Source organism: Narcine bancroftii, chromosome 2 (genome assembly GCF_036971445.1).
Source record: "Narcine bancroftii isolate sNarBan1 chromosome 2, sNarBan1.hap1, whole genome shotgun sequence".
Taxonomy (NCBI): Eukaryota; Metazoa; Chordata; class Chondrichthyes; order Torpediniformes; family Narcinidae; genus Narcine; species Narcine bancroftii.
Genome location: NC_091470.1, coordinates 335,716,875 through 335,732,004, shown reverse-complemented (window position 1 = coordinate 335,732,004; position 15,130 = coordinate 335,716,875). Strand labels below are relative to the sequence as shown.

The window sequence follows — 15,130 nt, the reverse complement described above, 5'->3', positions numbered from 1 at the left end:
CCTGTTCACCGGTCGCTCGTAGAGCCCTTTCAGCATCTTCATGGCTGCAGCGTAAGTAGTCGCGTCTTGGACACTCTGGTAGACTCTTGGGGACACCATAGTCATCAATATTAGTAGTCGATGGTTGTCCTCTATCACGGCAGGATCAGAGAGCTGTGAGTATGTTTTGAAGCATCTCACCCAGTGCTTAAAGTCATTCGAGGCTGTAACTGACAGTGGGTCGACGTCGAGGCATCCCAGCCGTAGCATACGCTCCATCCCTTCAAAAGTTTTAGTTAATAAAATTGTAGTGCCCGTCAAAAGAACCAAAGTCTTGTTGATCCAAACCAAGGCTTTTATTTACTAAAAGACTGGAGCATATCACAAGTAGGTCAACCAGTCCAGAATGTCCTGGTCTGGCTAGGAGCAATCCTTTAAGACCTGCCAGTAGGTGTGGCTACACTCTCAGCCAATCACAGTCATCCTACACTACCATCTGTACATATGTACATATACACATTGGTGATAGAATCTATACTATCACAATACCTCTGGTTTTTTTTTTGACTGAAGTGGATAGTGTTACAATGACTGGTTAAACGATTTTAACTGGTATCAAATGAGGAATAAATGTTGGAAAGGTCACCAACTAAAGAGAACACCATAAGATATTTTTATACTCAGCATGCACCTTTTCATTACCAAAATTTGGTGTATCATGGACAGTGAAGAAGATTATCTTAGATTGTAGAAGAATCAAGATGAGCTGGAAAGTGGGCTGAAAGAATGGAAATGAATGTGGACGAGACTGAGTTTGTGGTATTTTGGTAGATGAGGATTTACATGGTGAATTATAGAGCCCTGTAAAACAAAGAGAGATGGGGGTACATGAAACTGATGACACAGGTAGACAGAGAGGTGAAGAAAGCATTTGGCATTTTTGGCTTTATTGGTCAGGGCACTGAGTACTAATACAACTGTATATGATTTGGTGAGAACTTCTCTGGAATATCGGTTGCAGATTCTGTCACCCAACTACAGGAAAGATATTAATAAGGTCAATAGGATGAAGAAAATATTCATGAGAATGTTGCCAGGATTAGAAGGGCTGAGCACTTGTAATCTGCAGCCAGGAGACAGCACATCCTAATGCCTTCTCTATCATTAAAGGGGACTTCAACCAAGCCAACCTGATGAAACCTCTGACAACACGTTGTCTGCACAATGAGAGCCAACACCACCATCAAGAATGCCTAACTAGACTTAAAGAAAACTTTGGGTTATCGCCAAATTCTTAAAGGAAAATTATGGATGGGATTTGATATTACCTGGGCAAACTAAATATGAGATTTTAATAGGTGATAGTGGGAAAAAAGGTTTATTTCAGAAATGTATGCCTTGTTACAAGAGAGGATGATTAAATTAGATTTAAATAAAAGGAAGAATAAGTGGGAAAAGGATTTATCTATTTTACTATCTCAGGAGGAATGGATGACTATAGTACAGATCGCGTAACTAGATTAATTAATGTGAGATATAGTTTAGTTAATTATAACTTTTCGCATCAATTGTATTTAACTCCTGAAAAGTTAAAGAGATATGGTTTTAGTTCTTCAGATTGATGTTTTTGTTGTGGAATACAGACAGGCACTTTTTTACATTCAAAATGGATTTGTGAAAAAGTTAAACCCTTTTGGGAAAGAATTAAGAAGTTTTTGGAAGATTTGTTCAAGATCGAATTAACACTTGATCCATTACTTTTTTTAATGGGTTACATTGCAACATTAACAACGGGTTTAAGATTGGATAAATTTCAATCTGCATTTATTCGTCTGGTGTTAGCAGTAGCTAGGAAATGTATTGCTATTGCATGGAAGAATGATATTGAATTGAACATGCATTGATGGCATAATGAATTGAGATCATGTATTTTCTTAGAGAAACTAACATATAATTTACGGAATAATTATTCTTTTTTTTGTTAAAATGTGGACTCCATATTTGAAATGTATGGGTTTAGATATATTGTAAATGTTTTTTTAAAGATGTTAAGGGTTGGCACACTCCACAATAACGGATAATTAACCAATATATGTTTTCGGCTCTTATATAGGGGTAGTTTGGAGTGGGATGTAGGAGGAAAGGGGTTATTAGTAGGGGTATTGGTAATTAGCAAGGAATTAGTTTTATGTATGTACTTTAAATTCTATAAATAAAGTTTCCAAAAAGAAGAATGCCTAACGATCCATCTCATAGCTACACTTCAGAAGTCTGATCACATGGCTGTATTCCTGATGTAGACGCAGAGAATGAGGTGAAAGTATAGTCAAGGGAGGCGGAGGAGCACCTGCGGTACTGCTTTGAATTGAGGGACTGGACCACATTCAAGGACTCATCTTCAAGTGAATGAAGATGAGTCATTCACAACTATCACCGACTTTATCAAGACCTATGTGGATGACTGTGTGTACACATGGACATAACGTGAGAACCCCAACCAGAAACCATGGATGAACTAGAGCAATGGTTTTCAAAATGCCCCCTAAACTCACATTCCACCTTAAGCAATCTCTATGCCATATGTGCCCTGTGATTAGTAAGGGATTGCTTAAGGTGGTATGTGGGTGGAAAGAACCTAATTAATTAATTGTGTGCATGGTTTCCTAATTCCAAAAGAAATGGGCCAATGACAATTTTTCTCAAGCAAAATATTTCAGTAACAATTGGGTCTAGAGCAGTGATTCTCAACCTTTCCTTCCCACTCACATACCACCTTAAGCAATCCCTTAGTAATCATAGAACATTTATGGCAGAGGGATTGCTTAAGGTGGAATGTCAGTTTGGGGGGGGTAGTTTGAAAAACACTGAACTGGAAGATTCACAACTTGTTGAGGGCTAGGCCGATGGCATTTAAGACTCTACAGATGTTTACAGGAAGTCAAGGTACATTCTACAGAAGACTATCGTAGCACCAAAGCGGCAATTACAAAGGAAGCTAGAAACAGAATCATGTACTCACCACCTATGGCAGGGCTTGCATGGCATTACATCATACAGGGCCAAGCCTAACATCAAAATGATTGTGATGCTTGACTACCTGATGAGCTAAACACTTTTAATGCTCATTTTGAAACGGAAAATTCAACAGTACCATTGAGAAACCCTGCAGAAATTGACGGCCCTGTGATATCTGTCTCTGAGGCTAACGTCAGAACATCCTTCAAGAGGATGAACCCTTTCAAGGCTTCAGGCTCTAAAGGTGTATCTGGCAGGTTATTGAAAATCTGTGCCAAACAACTAGCTGGAGAGTTCATGGATATTTTCAATCTCTCAGTGCTGGAGTCAAAGGTTCCCACCTGCTTCAAAAGGGCATCAATCATTGTGGTACATAAGAAGAGCAGAGTGAGCCACCTCAATGACTATCGTGCAGTAGCACTCACATCTGCTGTGAAGAAATGCTTTGAGAGCTTAGTCATAAGATATAGAAGCAGAAATAGGTTATTCAGCCCATCAAGCCTGCCCTGCCATTTAATCATGAGCTGATCCATTTTCCCACTCAGCCCCACTGCCCAGCACTTCATGGCTAGAATTAACATGTAAAGATCTGGATTCATTGCAATTGACCGCCACCACAATCACTCCACAGCAGATGTAATCTCACTGGCACTCCACTCGGCCCTGGATCACCTAGACAACAGCCACACATAGATCAGGCTGTTTTTCATCGACTACAGCTCAGCTTTCAACACCATCATACCCTAAGTACTGGTCAGCAAACTACAAAACCTGCACCTCCCTCTGGATTCTTGACTTCCTCATTAGAAGGCCACAATTAGTACAAATCAGATACAATGTCTTCCTCACTGACAATCAATACTGCCACAACTCAAGGATGCATGCTTTGCCCACTGCTCTACCTGCTCTGCACCCATGACTATATGCTAGGCCATCTACAAATTTGCCGATGACGTCACTGTCATCGGTAAGAATCACAGACAGCAATGAAGAAGTGTACAGGAGTGAAATAGATCATCCAGTTGAGTGATATTGCAACAGCAACCTTGCACTCAACGTTATCAAAACTAAAGAACTGATTGTGACTTCAGAGGGGTAAGTGAGGAGAACACAAACCAGTCATCATCAAGGCATCATCAGTGGAGAGAGTTAAGAAATTAAAATTCCTGGGTGTCAAAATCTCTGAAGTTCTATCCTGGGACCTCCACGTGGAGGAAATCATGAAGAAGGCTCGCAAGTGGCTATACTTTGTCAGGAGCTTGAGGAGATTTGGCATATCACCAAAGACTTGCAAACTTCTACAGGTGAACCATGGAGAGCATTCTGACTGGTTGCATCATTCTCTAGTATGGAGGTGCCAATGCACAGGACAGGAAAAGACTACAGAGAGTTGAGAACTCTGCAAGTGCCATCATGGGTATTAGTCTTCACTCCATTAAGGATATTTGCAAGGCGGAGTGTCTCAAGAAAACAGCTTCTATCCTTAATGACCCTCACCACCCAGGCCAGGCCTTCTTTTTACTGCTACCAACTGGAATAGGTACAGGAGCCTGAAAATGAACACCCAAGGCCGGATTAACATAGTAGCGAGAGTAGCAAATGCTACGGACCCTGTAATTTCAAGGGCCCCCACGTTTATGTGCTATGAATTATGAGAAATATTTTTGTGCAGCGGTTCTCAGATTGCACTGATAGTCTGAGTTAATAATCCTGTTTCAAGGAAATAATTGGTTAAATTAATGAAAGGTTAATTATTTTAGCCAATTATCACCTTTAATTGGGGTTATTAATACAGTCTATGGGTGTATTGTAATTTGTGCAGCACCAGTGGCTATGAGAAACCACACTGATAGTCTGTGTTAAAGGTGATAATTGGCTAAAATCACTAATCTTAAATTTAATTGGCGTTATTGTTGGGCACTATCAGTTGCCCCAATAATTGCAATGACAAAGACTAAGGAGAACTATAGGCTTTATTGCACAGAAGACTTGAGATGGCCCGAATCCGAACTAGGGAAGTGCAGGGAAGGGGAAGGTGGCCCGACCTTTATGGCCTGGGTCCCAGGGGAGGAGTCAAGGTAGAAGTATCATCAGGGGGCAGGCCAGCCTAAGCCAATTAGCATAAATATCATCAGGGGGCGGGCCAGTCCAAATCAATTAGCATACACAATCCATACCATTACAATTATTAACACAAACTATCCGCAGCAGCCCTCATTACGGCTCAATGTGGGAGCAATGGTTGTCTTGGTTACCCATAATCCCTCATGCAGCTGGAATCACTTGCCATTATCAGCGCCAGGGAAATGCAGAGCGGTTCCAACTGTGTGGGGGATTTTTGGTCAGAAAGATGGCCATTGATCCCACATGACGCCACTCGCTGTATGTTTTGCTTTAACAAGGAGAGTTCCACCATCCCCATCCCTCATCCCACTGGGCAGGGAGAGATTGTGTCCCTTAGCCCCATCCCCTGTCCCGCTGGGCAGGGAGAGCTTGCATCTCCCGGCCCAATCCCCTGACCCGTTAGACAGGAAGAGGTCATGTTTCCCAGCCCTGTCCCCTGTCTTGCTGGGCAGGGAGAGGTCAGGTTCCCCAGCCCTGTCCCCTGTCCCGTTGGGTAGGGAGAGGTCACGTCCTTCAGCTCCATCCCCCATCCCACCAGGATGGGGATTGTGTCCCCCCGACCCCATCCCCTGTCCTGCTGGACAGGGAGAGGTTGCAACTCCCAGCCCCATCCCCTGTCCCGCTGGGCAGGGAAAGTCATATCCCCTAGCTCCATCCCCTGTCCTCTGGGCAGGGGGAGATCCCCTTCCCCATCAAGAAGAGGTGCATAATTTCAGTGTGAGTGGTTCCCCTTCACCACACATGTGCCAGGCAGCACTATTTAGGGCCTCTTTAAAATATTATCTACGGCTCCACAATACCTTAATCTGGCACTGTGAACACCACAGAGTGTAAAAACAGCTTCTTCTCTGCCATCAGTTTTCTGAATGAACACTGTGACAGATATTACCTCATTTTTCTGTTCTTTTGCTCTATTTATTTTAAATATATATATAATTTGTAGCAATAAATTTTGTGGAACATGTTCATGACAATAAATTATGATTCCGATTCTGAATATGGTAGCCTTGAATTATAAAGAGGAGGCTGGAAAGGTGGGATATCTGTCCTGTAGTTAGGTGACTCAAAACTCCAAACATGGCCTCACCATAATCTTTTACAACTTTACCATAACATCCCAACTTCCATACTCAATATTTTGATATATGAAGGCCAATGTGCCAAAAGCTCTCTTTACAGCCCTATCTACCTGTAATGCCACTCTCATAGATTTATGTGTCTGCATTCCAAGATTCCATTGTTCTGCTGCACTTCTCAGTGTCCTACCATTTACTAGGCATATCCTATCTCGGTTTGTCCTTCCAAAATACCACAACTCACACTTTCCTGCATTATATTCATAGACCCATACAACTTTAGAAGATTACTACACTTAAACAGGCCCTTCAGCCCTTCTAGCCTGAGCTGAACTAGTTTTCTGCCTAGTCTAACTGACCTGCACCAAATTCATACCCCTCCCATCCATGTACTTGTCCAAATTTTCCTTAAATGTTAAATTTCATCACTTCAGCTAGCAGGCTCATACCAAATTCTCACCACTCTCTGTGCGAAGTTCCCTCACAGGTTCCCCTTAAACTTTATCTCTTTCACCCTTAACCCATGTCCTCTGATTTGTCTCTCCCCTACTCTCAGTGGAAAAAGCCAACCTACATGTACTCTGTCTATACCCCTCATAATTTTAAATGCCTCAATCAAATCTCCCCTCATTCTTCTACCTTCCAAGGAATAAAGTTCCAATAGTGAAACTTTTGGAACGTAAGGGTTCAATCAGGCAGATGCAGCATGGTTTTAGAAAGGGAAGATCTTGTTTGACAAACTTGTTAGGATTCTTTGAGGATATAATGGGTGCGGTGGATAGAGGGGAACAGATTGATGTTGTATATTTGGATTTCCAGAAAGCGTTTGATAAGGTGCCGCACAAGAGACTTATCAGTAAGTTACAGGAAAGTGGAGTCCGGGGAAATATATTGGCCTGGATTGAAAATTGGTTGTCTGACAGGAGGCAGAGAGTCGGGATAAATGGGAGTTTTTCAGGTTGGCAGAGAGTGGTAAGTGGGGTGCCGCAGGGGTCAGTGTTAGGCCCACAACTGTTCATCATTTACATTGATGACTTGGAGGAGGGGACAAAATGTGGTGTAGCTAAGTTTGCGGATGACACCAAATTGAGTGGAAGAGCAAATTGTAATGAGGATGTGGAGAGTCTGCAGAGGGATATAGTTAGGCTGGATGAGTGGGCAAAGGTCTGGCAGATGGATTACAATGTTAGTAAGTGTGAGGTTATCCACTTTGGCAAGAAAAATTAAAGAGCTGAATATTATTTAAAGGGTGAAAAACTACAGCATGCTGTTGTGCAGAGGGACTTGGGAGTCCTTGTGCCTGAATCGCAAACAGTTTGGTTGCAGGTGCAGCAGGTTATTAAGAAGGCAAACGGTCCAGAGGAGGTTTACTAGGTTGATCCCTGGGATGAAGGGGTTGACTTATGATGAAAGATTAAATCATCTAGGATTGTATTCACTCGAGTTCAGAAGAAAGAGAGGAGATCTTATAGAAACATATAGGATTATGAAGGGTATGGATAGGATAGATGTAGGAAGGTTTTTTGAGCTGGCCGGGGAAACTAAAACGAGAGGACACAGTCTCAAGATTCAGGGGAGTAGATTTAGGACAGAGATGAGGAAAAATAGTTTTTCCCAGAGAGTGTGAATGTTTGGAATTCTCTAACAAGGAAGTGGTTGAGGCTGCCTCATTAAACATATTTAAAATTCGGTTAGATAAATTTTTACATGATAGAGGAATTAGGGAATATGGGGAGAAGGCAGGTAGGTGGAGTTAGGTCATAAATTAGATCAGCCATGATTGTATTGAATGGCGGAGCAGGCTCGATGGGCCTTTTTTGGCCTACTCCTGGTCCTACTTCCTATGTTCCTATGTTTCCTAAACTCATGGCAACATCCTAGTACCATAAATCTTCTCTGCACTTTTTCAAACTTATTGACATCTTTCCTGTAGTTAGGTGACCAAAACTGCACACTATACTCCAAATTTACCCTCACTAATGTCCTATATAACTTTACCATAATACACAAATTCCTAAACTCAATACATTGATTTATGAAGGCCAATATGCCAAAACTCTCTTTACAGCCCTATCTACCTGTGACAACTCTTTCAAGGAATTATAAGTGGAAATTCCTCCTTGCCCACTGGTAAAAGAATCTCAGGGTTGTATGTGATGTCATGTATGTACTCTGACAATATATCTGAATTTTATTCTTTTTCAATCTCACAGCCTGCAGGAAGAATCTATTTCCTGAGTTTGATGCTCCTGTACATTCTATCTGATGATAGTAAATCAAAGTCATTGCGTAATGGATGGTAAGGATTCTCAATTATTCTTTGAGCCCTGTTTCCAATGTAATTCCATGATAAATGCTCTCAGCCGTCTGGAAGTATGCAACTCTTAAAACACTCAATGCCATCCAGGGAAAAGCATGTTGCATCACATCCACCATCTGAAATATTAATTTGCTCCACCACTGGCATATAATAGGTGCAGTGTATACCATCTACAAAATGGTCACCAAGGAAACTACAACCGATTCATGCAAGCCTGCATCCTCTACCCACCAAGGACAATGCCCTACCATTTACTGTGTATGTCCTCTCTTGATTTGTCCTTTCAAAATATAACTGCTCACACTTGTGTGCATTAAACTCCATCTGCCATTTGTCAGCCAATTTTTTCCAGTGTGTTTAGATCCCTCTGCAAGCTTTGAAAGGTTTTCTTGCCATTCACAATGCCTCTAAACTTTGTTTCATCTGCAAACTTGCTGATTCAATTTACTCCATTATCATCCAGTTCACTGATATAGGTGACAAACAACAATGATCTTAGCACCAATCCCTAAGGCACACTACTAGACACAGGCCGCCAGTCTGACAAGCAAATCATCCACCTCTCTCTACCTTCTCCCGCATAACCACCCTCACCATGAATACAGAGCCTCTGAACCTTCCTGACTAACCTCCTATGTGAGACCTTGTCAAAGTCCATGTAGACAACATGCACAGCTTTTCCTTCTTCAACTTTCATGGTAACCTCCTAGAAAAACTCTATAAGATTGGTTAAACATGACCTACCATGCACAACCGTGCAGTCCCTAATCAGTCCCTGGAGGGAACACCCTCCAATACTTTACCTACAACTGATATCTTGCTCACCAGCCTTTAATTTCCAGGATAACTTTTGAACCCTTTTATAAACAATGCAACAACTTGGGCTATCCTCCAATCCTCTGGCACCACACGTGATTAAGGAAATTTTAAATATTTCTGATAGAGCCCCTACAATTTCTATGCTAGCCTCTCTCAATGTCCAAGGGAATACCTCATCAGGCCTTGGGGAATATCTACTTTTATTTTCTTTAAGATCCTCTTTAATCTTTATATAGTAGGTGTCCTTACTTCCCTAAACTCTCCGCCAGTTTCCTGAGTAAATCCAGATGCAAAGGACCTATTTAAGATCTCCCCATTTCCTCTGACTCTATACATAGCCAACCACTCTGATCTACAAGAGGACCAATTTTGTCCCTTACCCTTTTGGTCTTAGCATATTTGTAGAAGCCCTCATGATTTTCCTTCACATTGTCTTCTTTTAGCCTTCCTGAGTTCCTTACTTACTTTTTTCTTGCACTTTATTTATACTCCTCAAATATCTAATTTGTTCCATGTGGCCTCTCCTAGCTATACACCTCTCTTTTCATCTTAACCAGATCCCCAATATTCCTCAAAAAAACCTGTTAATTTAACCTTTTATCCTGACAGGAACATATAAACTTTTTTTTCCCTTCAAAATGTTGCCTTGGACTGCCTTCTCTATGCTGTGTGTACTTCTTTAAAGCTTCTCGGCTTGCTGACATGAATAGTCTTTGTTGTAGACATGACCCAAAAAAGTACTGAGGTCGAACAGAGGAGGTCTTCATTTTATGTTTGAACACAATGTACCAGTCATAGATGTTCACCCACTGTTGATTCATACTTTCCAAATTCACCTAAATATGTAAAGAACTGAAACTATAAATATCCATGAAGGCTCCCAAAAAAACAATCAAGATTGATCTGTTAAATTTCACTTCAGAAAATGGAGCAAAAATAGAACCGAAAGCACTATGTAAATAAAGGTGCCAGAGTCCAGAGTGTTTTTAAAACATAGTTTGATTTCTCCATTACTAAACATATTTGTTGAGGTACTGAATCAAATAACCTTACATTTGATTTCAAATTTACCAGAAAAAGTACTCATGGAGCCCTCCCGACTGTGCTGATCCCTTATAGTCTCCGAGATACTCCTGACTAGACAAACTGATCATCTTCTATGCATGGTTTAGTTGCAGGTCTCCAATCTGAGATACAATCATCCACCACCATTCTCTAGCTTCTCCTGTATAGCCAAGGACATCAGATGCTTGAGACCACTACCAGGATCCCTTATTTGGTATGCACGTAACTTACTTATGTCCATCACTAGATCTAAATCTGGAACTCCGCACCCAACAATATTGCAAAAATACCTTCACAAGAAGGAATATTGTGGTTCAAGAAGGCATCTCACCACTTCTTTCTCAGCTGCAATTAGGAATGGAAATAAATGCTAGTCCCCTTTTTGAAGGCTTGATTTCAAAATTTGGATAGGTTTTATAAAAATTGCATTGGGGAAGGATAGTGGGCCTATTAAAATAACATATTTAGCTCAGTGGCTTACGCAGCAACCCAACTCCGAAACTGTCTGTCAGAAGTTTTTACGTTCTCCCCATGACTGCATGGGTTTCCTCCCGGTGCTCTGGTTTCTACCCATGTTTCAAAGACAGAGGGAGTGGGTAGGTTAATTGGTCAGGGTCTAGTTGGGGAGCACAAGCTTGGGGGCCAGAGAAACCTGTTACTATGCTCTATCTCTAAATTTAAACATTTAACTGTCAACATATCAGGGAGAAGGAAAACAAATAAAATGGAGAACAAAAGGAATACTAGCTCCAGCAAATAGAAGTGAGTCCACTAATCTAGTAAAAATATACACAGCAGGCAGAAGGAAATCTTTTTTTCAGGTAGTTCTGCAGGCTTACTTGTTTCACAATGAAAGGTCTAAGACCATAATCAGCTATTTATAATGAACTTTACACTTCACAATTTTTTATAGGCAAGTACTACAGGTCAATTGGGAAAGCTAAAAAACTAAAGCAATCCATAGCTTGCACCTCTGATAGATCAATATTTTAACTGCAAGTGTGAAACTGTAAAGAATCAACTTGGGCAACTGCTTGCTTTGATCTGCAGTATGTGTGTTCTCAGCTAGAGTGAAATCTAAGCTCCAATTTCAATGGAGAATGTACCAGGATTATACGGAAAAGGTTCCATTATTGTCACATAATGCTACATTTACAATGTAGCATACATGAAATTCTTTAACACTGTCTACCGTCAGGCAGACAGAAAGTCACCACTTTGTCCAGCACCCCTCACAGAAACCTACAGCACTGGTGTTCATTGGCCATCTCCCTTCCAAGTACTGACCAGCCCTAAGCCTACTTCCGAGATTGTCTTGTTTGTTTCTTCTATCATGGCTTTGTCTACTGAGTACAGAAAAGTGAGTGCCAAATATGAAGGTGAATAGTTGGAAAGAGAAACCTTGAACTATGACTCAGGCCCAAAAAATTGTAATTTTCTGACTCGAGATAAAACATGGTGTTGACCATTTAGCCCTTCATATTGCTCTACCACTCAATAAGATATTTTATATCAGCATAACTCTCCATCTGAATTTCATTAATGATATCTATAAAAACCCAAGCACTAAGAATAAAACACATTCCTCACGAATGAAGAAGAGCTCAGGCCCGAAACGTCAGTAATGTATCGTTATCTCTGTAGATACTGTTGACCATTCTTGGACAATTGGGTACAGTTCTGTTTGTCAGACTTTGAGAAGTATGACGTTGTGCTGGGAGAGAGTGCAGAGGAAGTGGCCTGGATTGGTTAGTGGATACATGAGATGAGATGTAATCCTTGGAGAGGAGGGGGATGGGTGACCTGATGGAAGTATCGACGATCGTGACAGGCCGAGATCATCTTCCACGATTCTGAGTGTGGAATATGTTCTGATGCTTTAAGTGAAAGAGTGGAAACCAAGAGATAGTGTCTGAGGCCGGAAATTAAGGGCTCTGGTTTGTGCCTGTAATCTAAGGACTCTGTCCTTTGATTGTTCATGTTTTACAGGTACGTTTGATTTCTCCATAACCACAGGTTATAAACAAAGCTATTATACTAAGGGGTGGGAAATCAAATTATTGCAGCAACCATTTTTCAACTCTAATGCTGAACCTAAACCTTCCCTACAGTAAAGAATCCATCGGCCAGCATGAAAACAATGCCACTGTGTCAACTTACATCAGTGAGAACGAGATAACCTGAGTAATATAGAATATTGATCTTTGAGAGATTTTGCTGGATGCAGAATGGCTATGACATTCTTTCAATTATGAAAAATGTTTCTCTTTTCCTTTCTGTTTAGCTCATCTGCATTTTGTGCTTAAGGTCAAAAAGCACATGACACAGAATAGTTGGATGAGAATTGAAACTGATATTTAGAAACCATCTCAGGCTACAGGAAGAGACAACCTACTAGTCAAATATAAATAAAGGGAAATCAAGACCAAGAATCACAATCATAAAGATTATGACAGAAATAAGGTTTTACATTTAGATGTTGTCTTTAATGTGGTTAAATGTTTCAAAGACTTTCAAGATAAAAATTTCACAGAATCTCATAAAGAGATATTAATAAGGCAAATAAATGCTTGGTCATGGTTGTATGAATCACTGAGTAATGGAATTCCAAGCAAAAGACCTCAGTACTTCAAACTATGACCACCAAGTGCATCAAATAAATTGGCAATCAAGAGGCAAACATTGGAGGAATCCAAAGGTTTCAGTGAGTTTTCAATTAAGATAAAAAGGAGGAAGATTGTAGAGGCATTAATTCATTTGTAGACTTTGCTGAACCAGGTATTACTATAGTTCAGTGGGCGTAACCATAGTGGGTGAGCAGGGTTTTTTGTGATCTATTATATGATTGACAGAGTTTAATAAAAAATGGAAAGGTTAGTTCTAGCCAAGAGAACCTTTGAACAATCAAATCTAAACCTTGCAAAGAAGAATATCAACCGCAGCTGAGATGAAGCAGGAGTCAGACGATGGAAGTATACGGCCTTGGCGAAGGAAGCTTTCGAAATTCAGGCACAGAGAGGAACCCAAAATTGCATTGATGGTGAAATAACAATAATTTTTTTTTAAAGTAATATATAAAGGTAAATGTCATAAGAGAATACAAGAGAGTCAGCAGGGAAGTTTGGGTTTGTAGAGCACCTGGTTCGCATTCCAGAAAGCGGTATAAATTGCCCATTCATCAAGATGACCAGGAATCTGCCTTTTCTACATTCTTTTTCCATTTTTGACAGCTGAACCTAATTTCACTTTCTACTATATTGACAAAGTGATTGGATTTCTTTTCCTCTTCTGTGCTATAGAAGAGTTGAGAGGGATTTTATTTGTCATGGAATTGTCCGGCCTATTTACAGAATGCCTCTTTGATTCATATCAGAGGAAAATGCAGTACTAGATGAAGAGATCACCAATTACCATGCTGAGTTATAGAAACCAGTGACTCTGAGCTTAATCCTAGGTCTGTGCTGATCTTGATTAGAAAAGTTCAGGTGCAATAGTTGGCCTCAGCTCTCCTGTTAAACTCCAAATGGAATATGATCAAGTTTGTATGTAATACTCCCTAGTAGTTAAAGGCCTTTAATTGAAAAGTAAAACATATTTTAAACCAGTAAGAGTTTCAATCCCAGTCTTTTCCACTACTTAACAGAAGTGATTAACCTCCTTAAAACAGAAGATAACCAAATGATTAATGTCCTAATTAAAATAATGTGTAATTAAATATATGAACATGTTAAGTCAATTCAAGCCCGAAACGTTGGTTATGTATTTTTACATTTGCCATATAAAGGACACTGTTTGACATGCTGAGTTTCTCCAGCTTTATGTATTTACTTCAACCACAGTGTCTGCATAGTTTTGTGTTTTACTTCAAGTTTATTTTCATCTGATTGCACAACTAGAACCTGACAAAACTGTGTTCTCCAGACCTCAGTGCAAAGCATGTGAACACACAACCAGACACAACACACATACAAGCAAACAATACATATGCAGGACAAGTATTCATATATACAAAAAAATAAATATTGTTTTGTGAATAGAGAGTCTCAGATGGTTAGTGTGAGCAATTCCTTTGGTCATTCACCATTCTCACTGCCCTGTGTGAAGAAGCTGTTCCTCAGCCTGGTGGTGCTGGCACTGATACTCCATGGATCAAAGTATTCATTTCTCAGAAAGTTGTTTTGAGGCAATGATAAGTATTGGACAGCAGTCTAATTTCCTACACTTTAGCCATTTTATTTCAATTTCAAGCAAACAAGAACTGGAAGTCTTGATCTGAAAAAATGTCAGCTCATTCAGCGCAAAGTGTGAGTTCAAGGTATATGGCTCCCTTATAAGGTTTATCATCACTAAATGAAAAAATGTACTGGCTGCATATTTGCTCATTGGAATCCCAGAAAATGACTCAGTCTGCCATTGAGTCCAGGTTGTTCAAGTAATGTTAAAAATAATGAACAACATCAAAAGATTTAATTAGTTGTAAAGTGCTCTGCAATGTTTTGAAGTCAAGATAGAGGATACATAAATGGTTATTTTTATTTCTTTACATCCATGCCCTTTAAAATATGCTTCACATGAAATGATTCCTTATTTTGAATCAGATTTTCGATGAGATAATAGAAAGGGCAGTGTATTAGTAGGTATTAACAGAAGAGAAACAAAATTAATTCTACACAAGGTTTCTTCCTTGTTTCAAACATCCAACATATATGTGTGCCAAAGATTAATAACGCAG

At 40.2% G+C, this 15,130-nt stretch overlaps 1 long non-coding RNA gene across 1 annotated transcript; it reads left to right on the top strand.

Annotated features, from left to right (window-relative positions):
- The first annotated feature begins 3,106 nt into the window (after positions 1-3,106).
- LOC138755712 (uncharacterized) lies at positions 3,107-14,172 on the top strand. The gene is made up of 4 exons (XR_011352483.1): positions 3,107-4,534; positions 8,408-8,493; positions 10,506-10,612; positions 12,683-14,172. It is a non-coding gene; the product is annotated as an uncharacterized lncRNA (long non-coding RNA).
- Positions 14,173-15,130: the final 958 nt, after the last annotated feature.